Source organism: Gossypium hirsutum, chromosome A04, assembly GCF_007990345.1.
Source record: "Gossypium hirsutum isolate 1008001.06 chromosome A04, Gossypium_hirsutum_v2.1, whole genome shotgun sequence".
Lineage (NCBI taxonomy): Eukaryota > Viridiplantae > Streptophyta > Magnoliopsida > Malvales > Malvaceae > Gossypium > Gossypium hirsutum.
The window spans coordinates 44901622-44914570 of record NC_053427.1 but is presented as its reverse complement, the minus strand read 5'-3'; the positions used below and the strand labels follow the sequence as shown (position 1 = coordinate 44914570).

The window sequence follows — 12949 nt, the reverse complement described above, 5'->3', positions numbered from 1 at the left end:
TTAATTGTTTTGTTTATTACTACTAAAAAGGATTATCCTCTTGGACTCCTCCTAATTCAAAGTTATTATCTAAGTTCTCCTCTCGGTTCCATTTTCCTAAATATTCTACTAGAATCGTCAACTTTAGTGTATTGCACAATTTGGTATAATCAAATTAAACAACCAATCGAATATAAATAAACACTTAATCAAACATCCAAATACTTAATAAACTAATACAACGTATCATAATAGCCCATAACCTATTCAAATTCTCATACAAACATTTTATCAAACATGTGATAAACGACACTTAAAAATAGAATTGAGTGAATAATACTCATGTAAGATAACGATGAAGCGTAAACAAAAAAGCTCTGTACAAAGCCTAGAAAAAAGAAAAAGGATCACGAAGCAAAAATTAAAAAAAATAATTAAAAAATAAACCTAAATATAAATAAATAAGAAAGAAAAATTTTTAGTTTTACTTATATACCTAATTTTCTACTTATGCTAGCCACTTCAAATATTTATAAGGTGAAATGCTAATATAAGATGCATTTATAGGAAAAAATTATAATAATCCTCATTAAAAAAAATATTTTTTTATAGATTTAAGTATGAAGTTTGACCATTTGCTTTCAAATTGCCATCTGAAATTTAGCCTCATTAAGAATCATCAACATCAAAAAAGTTCTAAAGTGAGTCAAAATCAGTGTTGTTTCGAGGACGCAACAAAGGCATTGCGAGAATGAGTAGGGGAGTGTCACAGGTCATGAATCAAAGCCCGTGATAGATGCATAAAGACGTTTCATGGAGGTCAATCAATTAAATGAGCTATTCGACCTACTTGAACTAACCTGGTTCGTGAACATGTGAAGGAAGCCCATCTACTTGAAACATTGGTAGCCCGATATAGCACTTAAAAAAAAATTAGGGCTATCTTGATAATATGAAAAATAATATTAAAAGATATGTAATTTGATAATATTAATTTTGTAATCTTGAAGGATATGCCAATCCTTTAAGAATCTCAATTGTAGATAGACTTTAATCTTGACCGTTAATGTAACTCAATCTATATCGTGGATTTGAAGAAACTTAACTATAAATAGAAACCTTCCTCCTCAATTGGTATCTCAATTGTAATTCTTCATAGTAATAGAGATTCTTGGGAGCATTTAAATCACCTTGTGTGTGTTGCTTTCTTGTAGCATTTTTATGTTCTTTCATTGCTCTTGTCTTTGAGTTGCTTTCATTTTATGTTCAGTGGCCTTGAAAATTTTTTGTTGTGAATTCTCACTTTACAAGAGTTACGCTGACTCGAACAAATTTAAACCCAAGAAATCGCTTAAGGCCGCACAATTGCAAGACAAGTCTAGTCCCATGAATTAGCGTCAGGATCTTCACAAGCTAACACAATACATGTCAAGTATGAGAACAAGACTCTCTCTTCCAACAACAACTCTAAGTTTCACCATACCATATTTATATGGAGCGACCACCGTGATTCATTTCTTAAGGGGGTAGGGAAAGTTCGTTATAAGAAAAAAAATATCCTTGTACGAATTAAAACAAAGCCTTCGGGCATGGTTTGTGAAGTTCATGAAGTAGTTTGATTTTAGTTTGAGAACACAGATGCAACCATTTAGTATTCTACAAAAAATCTAAGACAGGTTCCATTCTTCTAGTAATATATGTTGATGACATCATTATCATATGAAACAGTACTGCAATGAATTTGATCTTTTAATTCATTTCGTCATACTAATTTTCACACAAAAACTTAAGGGCGCTGAAATATGTTTTGAAAGTGGAGGTAACAAGGAGTAAAAAAGAGATACTTTTGTCTCAAATAAAATGTGCTTGACTTGTTAACAGAAACATATGAAAAATAGGAGCCAAATCATGCCACAACGCCTATGATTCAGAATTTGCATCTCACAGAAAATGATAGTGATCAATTTAAAGACCCTAAGAGTACAGAAGAATGGTAGGAAAGTCGAACCGTCTCACGATATCTCGTCAAGTATCACAATATGCGGTTGATGTTATCACCTAATTTATGTCAACTCCATCCACTCTCGGATAGGGTATATTGTACAAAATCATGGATGCCCAAATTGGGCAAGACCCAAAGTTGACTGAAGATCTACTACAGATCTATCGTGTATTTGTTCGAGGGAATTTGGTATCGAATCAAATATAAAGCCATGACTCAAATCTGTCTTGAAATTATTGGATACATCATCTTATTACAACAAAAGACCTAGACTTCATTACCGACAAAGTTACGGTACAATATTTAGCTACTCTCACATTGCCTCAAATCCAGTATTCCCAGTACTCCATGAACGAAAAAAAAACACATTTAAGATGATTGCCATTTAAGTCATGAAATATTTCAAGGACTAATTTCAACCTGGTTACCTAAAAATCGAAAACCAACATGGTGATATTTGCACAAAACTGCCTTACGGGAATCAAGTTTAATACCTATGTAACAAGCTAGGTATGATATTTATGCTCCAACTTACGGAGTGTTAACAGGTTGTAATGTTGACATTTGGGAATTCTAGCTGATATTAGATATTAGACTTTATATTATTTCCTGTAGAGTTTATAGTATTTTGTATATATCGTGTAAATCAAATCAATAGAGAATATTATCATTTTTCCTTCAAATTCTCCTGGCTTGACAGAGGTAATCCCCAAACTGCGATGGAGGACCAACAGCACAAAAAAAAAAAGAGAAGAAATAAAAACAATAAATTGAAGCCATTGTTTACCATATATGGAGAGAATTGTTTCAATTTTGAAGACTGTGCAAGATCTCCACTGCTATTCAGGCTACTGCTCTATATTTTCTTCAGAGTTGGCTTCACTGGTTTCCAGTTCCTTCACTTTCTCAAGCTGCCTCAAGAGATCCAACCTTTCAGATCCATATGTGGATGGTATCTGACATAAAACCAATTATTAACCATTGAGAATACTAGATGTTCAATGCTCAAAGTGAGACAATTAACAAGACAGATGACACACCAGGGACGGGACATATCTTTGAATGGCAGCCAAAATGGCTGGCATGCCCAACAGCTGTAACCTGCAGGACATAACTTTAACTATCAGATTAAGACAGTAGCTTGATGATAAATTTAACTGTAAATAAAAGATGATTAGAAATGTTGCAAACAAAAGTTAACTACATGCTAGATGTTTATATATGCTTCATTACTTTGTATAGTTAAGAAAAGAATAAAAAATAAAATAAAAGCCTCCAGAGAAACTTGAAACTGTTATAAGTTACATGAACAAGGGCTTCAATATGAAATTATAGTAAGAGTATTCTCTCTGAACTCAATTTTCAATCCCCAACTCATGCGGTTAGATTATTTGCATTGTTATTGACCCCAATGATAATTTAAGAGGTGATTCCATGATGGCAAAAGTGATTAATCAGCAATGCGTTGGCAGACATTGTTGACAGAACACTGTATTTAACTTACAGGAAGAAGCATCAAAAAAACCAATTGGAACAACTGATGCTAAATCAGTTAGGTTCTGCGGAGGGCTTTCTTTTCTTTCTCTGCTAATTCATCCCCTATCAGAGCCCTTCCAAGCAACTCCACTGCAGCCGCAACATCAATGGCTAGAAGCTGAGATCCTTGCAAGACATCCTGCTCATTGGTAAATGACTCAGATGACATCTCATGACTTCTCAATTTGAAACAGTGATACACCACAAAAGTAGTCAGACCATGAAATATTGCAGAAGAATTTGAAACAATCGACACAGATCATTTAAAAAAATTGACCTTAATTCTTCTCAGATTCCTTTAAGTAAAAGGAGTAATATAATAATATGAACAATCCAAAAGTTAGCTTGTCTGTAGAGACAGCAACACATGTAACCTATTGCACAAATTTCCCATATACCCATGTCATGTATGGCACAAAGAAAGGACAGACGATTAAATACACTCATTAATATTACATAAAGTAACAATTTTTGGCATGCAGAACCAGGAATTGAAACCAGAATTACAGACAGTATCACCTAAATTTTGATAAAATAAGAGCTTAAACTGTTGGATGCCATTAGATAAGACCTTACGATTACTGAGTTATCATTAAATGGGAAAACAAATCATATGCTAGAATTTAAAATGCAGAAAGTTCCTCTACCCTTAAAACCAACCCAAAAAGCCCTATCATGTATTATCCCAAAAGAAATAGATCTGCCATGGACTATCTAGAAAAGTTCTGAAAGCCCTTGAAAAGTTTAGTATCAATTAGTCAAACTAAATTATTTTATCTATGGAAATCCACAAGATATTCATACCGTGCTTGTTTCTTTTATCTTCACCAATGATTTTCAATAATACTTTCCTTCTTCTGAACCTCAACCACTTGAGCATGGCCAGCATCATTAATAGAGCCAGGATAACCATCTGTAACCTTAATATCCTGACCAAATTTGAAAAAGGAAAGCAAGTTAGAAAACATGGATGAAGAATCAAAGCTATTCTGAAGGTCAAGGTTTAACTTATTATGCATCATCATGTTTCTTGTTCTTATAATGACACGTCATTTATATTGAATTTACAGGACTACAACCATTAACAGAGTGAGCATACCTCCTCATATGCTGTCTGAGCACTTGTGTAACACGTTTCTCAAGCTCAATCAGTTCATTCCTTAATTGTTCGAAGCGGCGGATTTCATTTGGTCACCACCAATATTAGAAGCATTCTGCTCAACAAATTCATTTCCCTGCATATAACAAAATTGCAAGTAGCTTAACTTAAATAAAAACATTGAGATTCCCAACAGCACAAAAAAATGTTTTACCTTCAGGAATTTGTGTTACCACAATTGAACTCAAAAGCCAAGAATTTTCTATCATTGTTGTGCATCCAAGAAAGAACTGTTTTGTTTTAAACATAATTTGGTCAAATTTCCAGGTCCATCACTAAGAAAACACGCCTAAACTTCTCTGTACTTTATTAGAGTACAGACCTCAACTTTCAATCAGTGCTCAAGTACCAATCTTCCATCCGAATATACAAACAACTTAAGCTTGATGAGACGTCACAGCTTTATAATATTATTATGAAACAAATGCCGAAAGCAAGTCTCACTTTGCAACCACACAGACAGCTCAAAGATATAATTTTAGAAATGAAAGGCCTAGTCATTAAGAACCCTGAAATTAGAGTTAAGCCAGGTCCTGCATGGTGAAGAGAACAGAAGAAGAAAAAGTCTGACACTGAGAGGATAAGCACAAGATCAATAAGTGTAAAATGATGCTTGTAGAGACAGGTCATACCGATTTTTCAAGAGCTGATGACTCGGTGTCAGGTTTCCGCGTTGAAGGGTGTAAGAAGCTCCATAACCCACGAGATTTATTGACAACTCTAAGAGTAAAAAGACAAATAATAAAGAGGCATTAGTAGCAGAATACTGAACTGTTTGAATTAGAATAAAAGACAAGTTCCAAAAAAAAGTAGGCAAGAGTTACAATCTACTGCAGAAGTTGCTACCTGCTGCTTCTATCATTTGTTACCATAGCACTCTTTCTGGCTTTTGCCTTTGGATACTGCTGCTGCTCACTGACAGAGGATTGAGAACTCCATCTCCCTCTTCCTGCGTGGGAATAATGATTTTACATGAATTGCAACTAAACTGAAAAATATGCTGTATAGTGTGTACTTGAATTTGCCCACTATTTCATGTTCTTGATAAAAATAAAAATAAAAATAAAATCCAAAGTGTTTTAAAAGGGAAGAGAGAGTTCTCTAATGTAATTGTAGTTCTCTCCCCCCCCCTTTTAAAATGTAGTCTTCATAAATAAATAAATAAAGAATATTGAGTATTATTAAAAGTAAAACAAAAATGAGACATATCCTTTTTGCTTGTCATTTTTAGGATATGTGGTTTTCATGTTAGAATTGGGTCATGACTGTGAGATCAACTCAGTAAGTAAAACAATATAGATGCAAAATTCAAGAGTTGGGCATGAGCTGCCAAGAAAGAAAGTGAAACACCCAATACATGGGAAGAAACCCATAGTTTTACGTTATTTCAATTTGAACCAGACTATTTAGATTGTAGCAAAGCAGCCTGATTTAAAAAAAAAAAATAAATGGGATAGCCAAGTCTGTAATCCATGGCTAATGTACTGCTGCCCCGTAACTAACTCCATGATATTAGTTATGCTAGGCCAAGCACAAAAGTGCACTTTTTAAGCCAAAAGGCAAGCATTTATCTTCTACTTAAGGAACTGAAAAGCCCAAACATCTTGACATCATGGCATTAATTTCATAGTGAAGGCACCATTAGAACATATGGCATTCAAAAAACAAATAGAATAACTGAAAAAGAGGGAGGAGGGGATAGGAAGAAACCTGTCGAAGGAAAGCTTCTTTTGCTCTGAAAGATGCCTCCAAAAATTCAGCTTCTTTCTTTAGCTTCCTTATTCTCTCCAGGTCAGAACAAGCAGCTTGTAATTGCTCTTTCCCGGCCGATGAACTTGAAACATGCAACTCTTGAAGCAAGTTTTCCAGCCTTTTCAGAGCTTCTTCCACACTCTCTAATGCCTGAAAACAACATAATGTCATTGCAAATTAGAACCGTTCAACAATTTTAAAATAAAGACACATTAGGACTGCAGGACCTATGAGAACAACAGTTCCTTTCCTCCTAGGATCCATAAAAAAGGACAAGAGCTAACAACAGATATGCTAGAGCATATAGTACCAGCATAGGCACAATAGCAAGTTGCAAACTACATGTAATTTACTTTCAAATGAATCTAATTTCAAAGGGAGGAGGAACCTTATCAAACGAATCTGATTCTTTCTCAATTGCTAATCCAGTTCTACCAACGGCACTAGTCTCAACGATTTCCCTTCTGCATCACATTTTCTCAAGTATAGTCAGCAATCAGCAATAATAAGATATAAAGCACCATTGTCCAATAAATGCAAGACTTTATAAGAAGAGAATGAGAAGCAGGTAATAGACATGACATCCAATGACTAACCGCATCATTTTTGCACAACACCAAAAATAAATAAAATGACAAACATAAAAGAAAATTATCCCTGTAAGAGAAGGTACATTCCAGTAATACAAATAGTGGGCTGGCTTGGCTTCAATCATCAGACACTTTTTCATGCAGAAAGGAAGTGATAAAAGAACTTACAGATTCAAGGATACAGGAAAGATGAAGAACTATCAGAGCTTATGACAATAGAAAGTTACAAAGCAGAACCATGACCACTAATACATTAACAGGTTGCCCTGTAGTTAAATCTCATGGCTAAATAATCATAAGTCCAAGATAATTCTTCTTTAGCTCTTAGCATAGAGTATTGTGAATGAGGATGACTGAACTTAATTGAGCAACTAAATGTCTTGCGGTAGCATCAAACGAACATCTTATCAGATCAAGTCAATGTAAAACCATATCAGAAACATGATAATGCACTTGGCAGTCCTCAAAACTAGCCCTGATTTTATTACTTCAGCAAATAAAAGAAGGGACCAACAGAACACAAGGATGAGAATTGTCCATGTTGAAACTCAAAAATGTCTTGGAAAATGTTTTCCCTCTAAATCCTTTGCAAACATTTTTAACTCGTTTATATTTATCAGCAGATAGCGCTTTCTTAAGTTTTCTGGAGCCTCAGTTCTAAAGTGTGCCTTGAAGCTCTTTCTTCCATCTGAAACACAGCAAGCTTCGGGTTTTTTTCCCTCAGGTGTTCCTAATTCTGGATATCTAACTATATTGTACATTTACTCTGTTTATTTTTCTTATAACTCATAAGTACACATCTAGTTGCAATTTTGCAGATAAACAAACATGCGTTATCCTAAATGGTAGAAATTTTCTAAAATGTGCATTGAAATTTCAATTCTTCATGTTTTTCTCAGATGCTTAGTTCAGGTTATTTGATTCACATGTATCCACTTTTTGAGTAACTGACAGACATCCTATAATGAAATCTACTTAAATGTTTGAAAAATTCAAGCAAGCATGCATGTGCATGAGTATGAGAGTGAATTCTCATGTGGGTAGACATGTGGGGCTATGTGCTAGAAAGAAGGGCAGAATCGCCCTATAGAGAGAGAGAGACAATTAAGGAAAGAAAACTAACACTGGTTAAACATCCAAAACTTACGTTGGTATCCCGAGTTCTTCCATGCATACCATCAACTTATTGTGCCTAGACAATAAAGATAGCAATAATAATTACTTAACAGAGATAAGATACAAATTGATTTTTAATAATGAACTTTAAACTCCATTACCCTCTAGAAAGGAACCTTGCAGCCTTAACGTTAGAAGGAATTTCCAGCCATCTACTGTATTTAATAAAGCTCTGCATCCAATGAGAACAAACATCCAATGCTAGGGGAATAGCTTTAATGTTAGGTGGACCTTCTCGTGCACTTTTATGTCCATGAAACTGTTTTGACGCACTAAAAATTCCAGGATAAAAAGGAAGCCATTCCAGCTCTTCACACACAACCTAATGAATTAAATGTATGATAAGGTTTCATAGTCCATCATGAAACATATATGTAGAAAGGTATTACCATAAAAACATGCGCACTGACCTCTACATACAGTTGATAAGAACTTATGGAAGAAAGTTGAGGATAATACAAAACGCTGCCACCAATAAGGTACCTGTGACAAAAGGATATTGAATTAAATCACAACTAAGCCATTGAATCAAATCCAATCATAATAGAGAGGTGATACCTAATAAAGCCTTCAATAGGATCATCTATAACTTCAAATCCATTAGCAGATAAAAAAGCCTGTGTATTTCTGCCTAAGGCAATAAAGAAGCCAAATATGGTCAAATCCCTTTCCAAGACCTGCAAGAAATTAGTATTACTTTCAATGACAAGCTCTAGCACAGCAAAAACTATGGATATAACTAACAGTCCACCATACTTCAAATTATCCTCCAATAATCATGTTCTCAAATTTTAGCCATCATATTCTTAAAGGGTGTGGTTCTTAAACATCTTGTAATAATAGATTCAGCAGAAACAGATATGGACTTGGTAGATTATTTTAGAACTTCTGACCAAGATGCCATTTTCAGGGATTAAAAGACGACATGATAACTCAAATTGTAAACAAATCATAAGCTCTAACTCCAAACCTCAATGCTTTCAGATGTTGTTAGCCTTGACCATATTTTCTCTCTATCTATAGCTCGCTGTAGCTGCTTCTGTACAAGATCCACCCAGAAAATAACCTCTTCTGAATCTTGATCATTTTCCACTCTGCATGCTGCAGCTCGGGGACCAAAATGGACCAGAAATTCTCTGTGTAGACCAATATCCTTTATAGAATTATACGCTTGGCGTATGGGAACAAAATCAACCAGCATATCCATCAGTCTACCAGTTATGTCTGGAATCATAGAAAGAAGTGGGCACAGGAAATTTTAGTAGGACCAAGTTTTGTGATTGCAGCAACACAAGTCAGAGCAAGCATGAGAAGAGCTTTGTCACTTGCACTTCCTACACCCAAGGACTTGCCTTTCCCACACCTAGGCAGCAGATTAAGATAGTTGGCATATCACCACAAGTTTCACAAGAATCAAAAAATTCATAAAGAGCCTAACACGAAGAAGCAAGGAGGTGATTACTTACACGTCAGTGGCGGCAGTGAATTGCGGGTCTCCTTCAAAATAATTTACGAAAGAGATCACTGCAGCAGGAACTTTATCAGTCCAAAACCAGTCATATGCTTCAGGTTGCTTGGTTGATAGTTTCTCCCTGATTAAGCTCTCCAAGGGAGCAGATTGACGCAACAAACTGTACCAATGAGATTGTTAGAAAATGCTGAAATTTTTTTATAGAAAGGGAAGTAATAAAAACAGGTTAGGAGAGCATTATCTAATTGGATTTTTATTAGAAACACACGAATGAGCAACATGAAAACAGAATTTCCTTTTGCCATATTGGTCTGCAGAAATAACCAAGTACTACAAAGTAATTTGCCTCCATGATTAAGAAAAAGTACATTGCTGCTTAACTACCAAGCCTTATTTGCTTAACATTTCACTACAAAACAAAATTTCCTTTTGTCATACTGGTCTGCAGAAATAACCAAGTACTATATAACAACCAAAGGATAGCAAGTCACATATAAATGATTCAGACCCCAACAACAAATATGTAACTTGTATTGCCAATTATAACCATGCTGCTTACCAATGTCCGACACATATTTGAACATAGGCATTAGGATATGACCCTTCAAGGATCCTCCAAATACACACACAAAAAAAAAAATTAACTTCAAAAAAAATTTATACACCCATGTTGGACACATACTCCTATACAACACTCACACCCAAATCAAAATAACAAAGCATTATAATATAAACCATATTTCAAGGTGAGAAAATATTCATTTTTTCCTAATGAATGATAAGCATAAAGTGTTTAAGCAAATTGATGGTACATGTCATAAATAAATATAATAAAACTAGAACAGGACACAAAATAGCCTACATTTGAACAAGATCCACGAAAAGTAAAATACCAATGAGCTGCAAAAAATACAAAATTTATGCAATGCACTACCTTCTTTGGACAAAAACATTTACATCCCTATCTCGACTATCACCTCGGGACGAAATCTCGCTTGCAGCTTGCAGTAGAGAATAAACAGCAGCCTGAGAAAATGCATGAAAATTTACTTTGCTCAAACATTTCTTGGGAAGGACACGTACATACTTTTTGTGTGTATTAGCATACAAGAAAAAATTGTTTCTTAAATATGCTGGTAAAATAAACAAGGTTATATTTAAAGAAATAAAGAAAAATAACTAATCACACCTCTCAGTTGTGTGAAAAGAAAGTGTGTGCAAAATAAACAATCAGCATTGGGAAAAAATGACAAAATAGTCTTACAGTTACAAGAATCAAAACCTGAGAGCTGGTATGGGGGCAAAAAAGCATCAAATTAGCGTATTTTTAAGCTCAAAGAACAACCCAAGACAAACCTGGTAAGAGAGTGTTTTCACCCATGCATTCCTATCTACACCAAGCCATGCCGTCGAAAACCAAGTCAACTTTGATAATGAGCTTTGTTCTTTGATTGCTAGCTCAAAAGCCCGAGCTGCATCATGTAAAGATTGAACAAGTCCATTACTATGATCCTCACCATGCAGTGATTGATTCAGTTGGACCCTTATCTCATCTACATCTGCACTTGTACTGGTTTGCGGACTCTCATTGACTGTGACACCATCTTCAGCTGATGCTAGAGGAAAACCGATTCCTGCCCGTCTTGATTTACAAAAGGCTGAATAATGTCTTCTATAACCTAACAGCCTGTGGTTATCTGATGAACTCTGCCTTATAAGATATTTCTTCCTTAAAGTACCCCAATTCATCAATAGATAATCCAAGTTAGCCATTCTTTTGCAAGAAACATGAGATCCAAACGAATTCCATGAAAGCCATGGATTTGAAGACCTGCTAAAAGACCACAACCAGCAAGGTGCAAGTGTTTTCATAGAAAATTGATAAAGGAATACCATGAAGAGCAGATAACTTAATTCTCCTGCTATTGTAATAGGCATTTTCTTATTTCTTCCATTCCCCTAGAGTGTTTCTAGTTTCATCCGCAAACAATAACGGAACTTCTGCCTACAACTATTTATTTGAATTAGCAACAATATATTCTGTGGAAGCATTACCAACTACTGCATCGTTTGTTTAAAAGTTTTAGACTTAAAATCCCATAAAACAGCCCATTAATTAATGGGAATCACTAAAATTCGGAAGTAATTCACTTTTAACTTTTAAACTTACCCGTGAACGCTGAACAAGCATAATTAAGTAATTCAAAAAACTGCCATGAGCTTTGCCAGGTTTTTCTTCTTTCTTAAAAGAAAAGAGAAGAAAATCATTGAGCTGTTTGGTTTGCAAATAAAACGAAACAATTCGCCATCAATCAGGCCTAGAGATATTAATTAATGAATTAACGAGAACTTGTCTAAAAACTAGTTCAAATCTTTTCCGCCATTACGTAACATTTTTCAGCGTCACATTTTCAAGAGAAAGAAATAAAAAGATTAATAGCTTCGATGACTAATTTTATACGGAATTATCACAAATAAAAGCCTAAATTACTTGGAGAGAGCCAAAATTAAACAACCCTTAGGTGAAAACAATAAACATAAGGGAAAATGAAAAGGAAGAATTTTAAATACCTAGAAGATACGAAGCTGTGGTGATGAAATTTAACCGACATGTACAAGTTGCTAGCAATCGAGGGAGGAAACTGAAGGCGTTTGGATAGCAGGAAAAATGGCAGAAAATGAAAATGGAGTGTGTTTGCGAAGAGGCAGACGTGGCGGAGGAAATAGAGGCTACTGTTTTTATCCGTAGACGTGGAGAAACCAGTAATCACAAAACAGACAGAAAGGACTTTCCCTTTTTTTTAATTTTAATTTTTAATTTTTAATTTTGTGTCTCCAATTCCTTCTGAAAACTGAAAAATCCAGAAAAGGGTTCTTCCCGTTTTAAATTTTTTATGTTTTTCCGTAACAAAATTCTTTTGATTAGCGATCTGAGAGTAGATACAATTTCGTTTAAAGAACTGTAAGGATGTTTCTGCTATACACAGAATATATTTTCATCTTTTTTTATTGGAAAAATATGCAAGCCCAAACCTATACATTCCATGAATAAATAAAATACCTTCCATAAAATTTCAAGGTAAATCGTTTTTCGCAATGTTTAAGTTTACTAATGTTATTAATAGTTAGTATTTTTATCGAGAGTAAATTATTAAAATAGTTATTTTTATTTATTTTAAGTTACATTTTAGTTATTTATATTTGAAATGTTACGTTTTAGTCACTTATATTAACGTGTTGTAACATTTTAGTTATTGAGCCGTTAATTACAGTTAACGATGTAA

General features: G+C 34.5%; 2 pseudogenes; both read right to left on the bottom strand.

Moving 5' to 3' along the window:
- Positions 1-2814: 2814 nt before the first annotated feature.
- On the bottom strand, positions 2815-4624 carry LOC121228065 (uncharacterized; annotated as a pseudogene).
- A 693-nt stretch (positions 4625-5317) lies between these two features.
- Positions 5318-12681, bottom strand: LOC121228156 (uncharacterized; annotated as a pseudogene).
- Between the last annotated feature and the right edge of the window lie 268 nt (positions 12682-12949).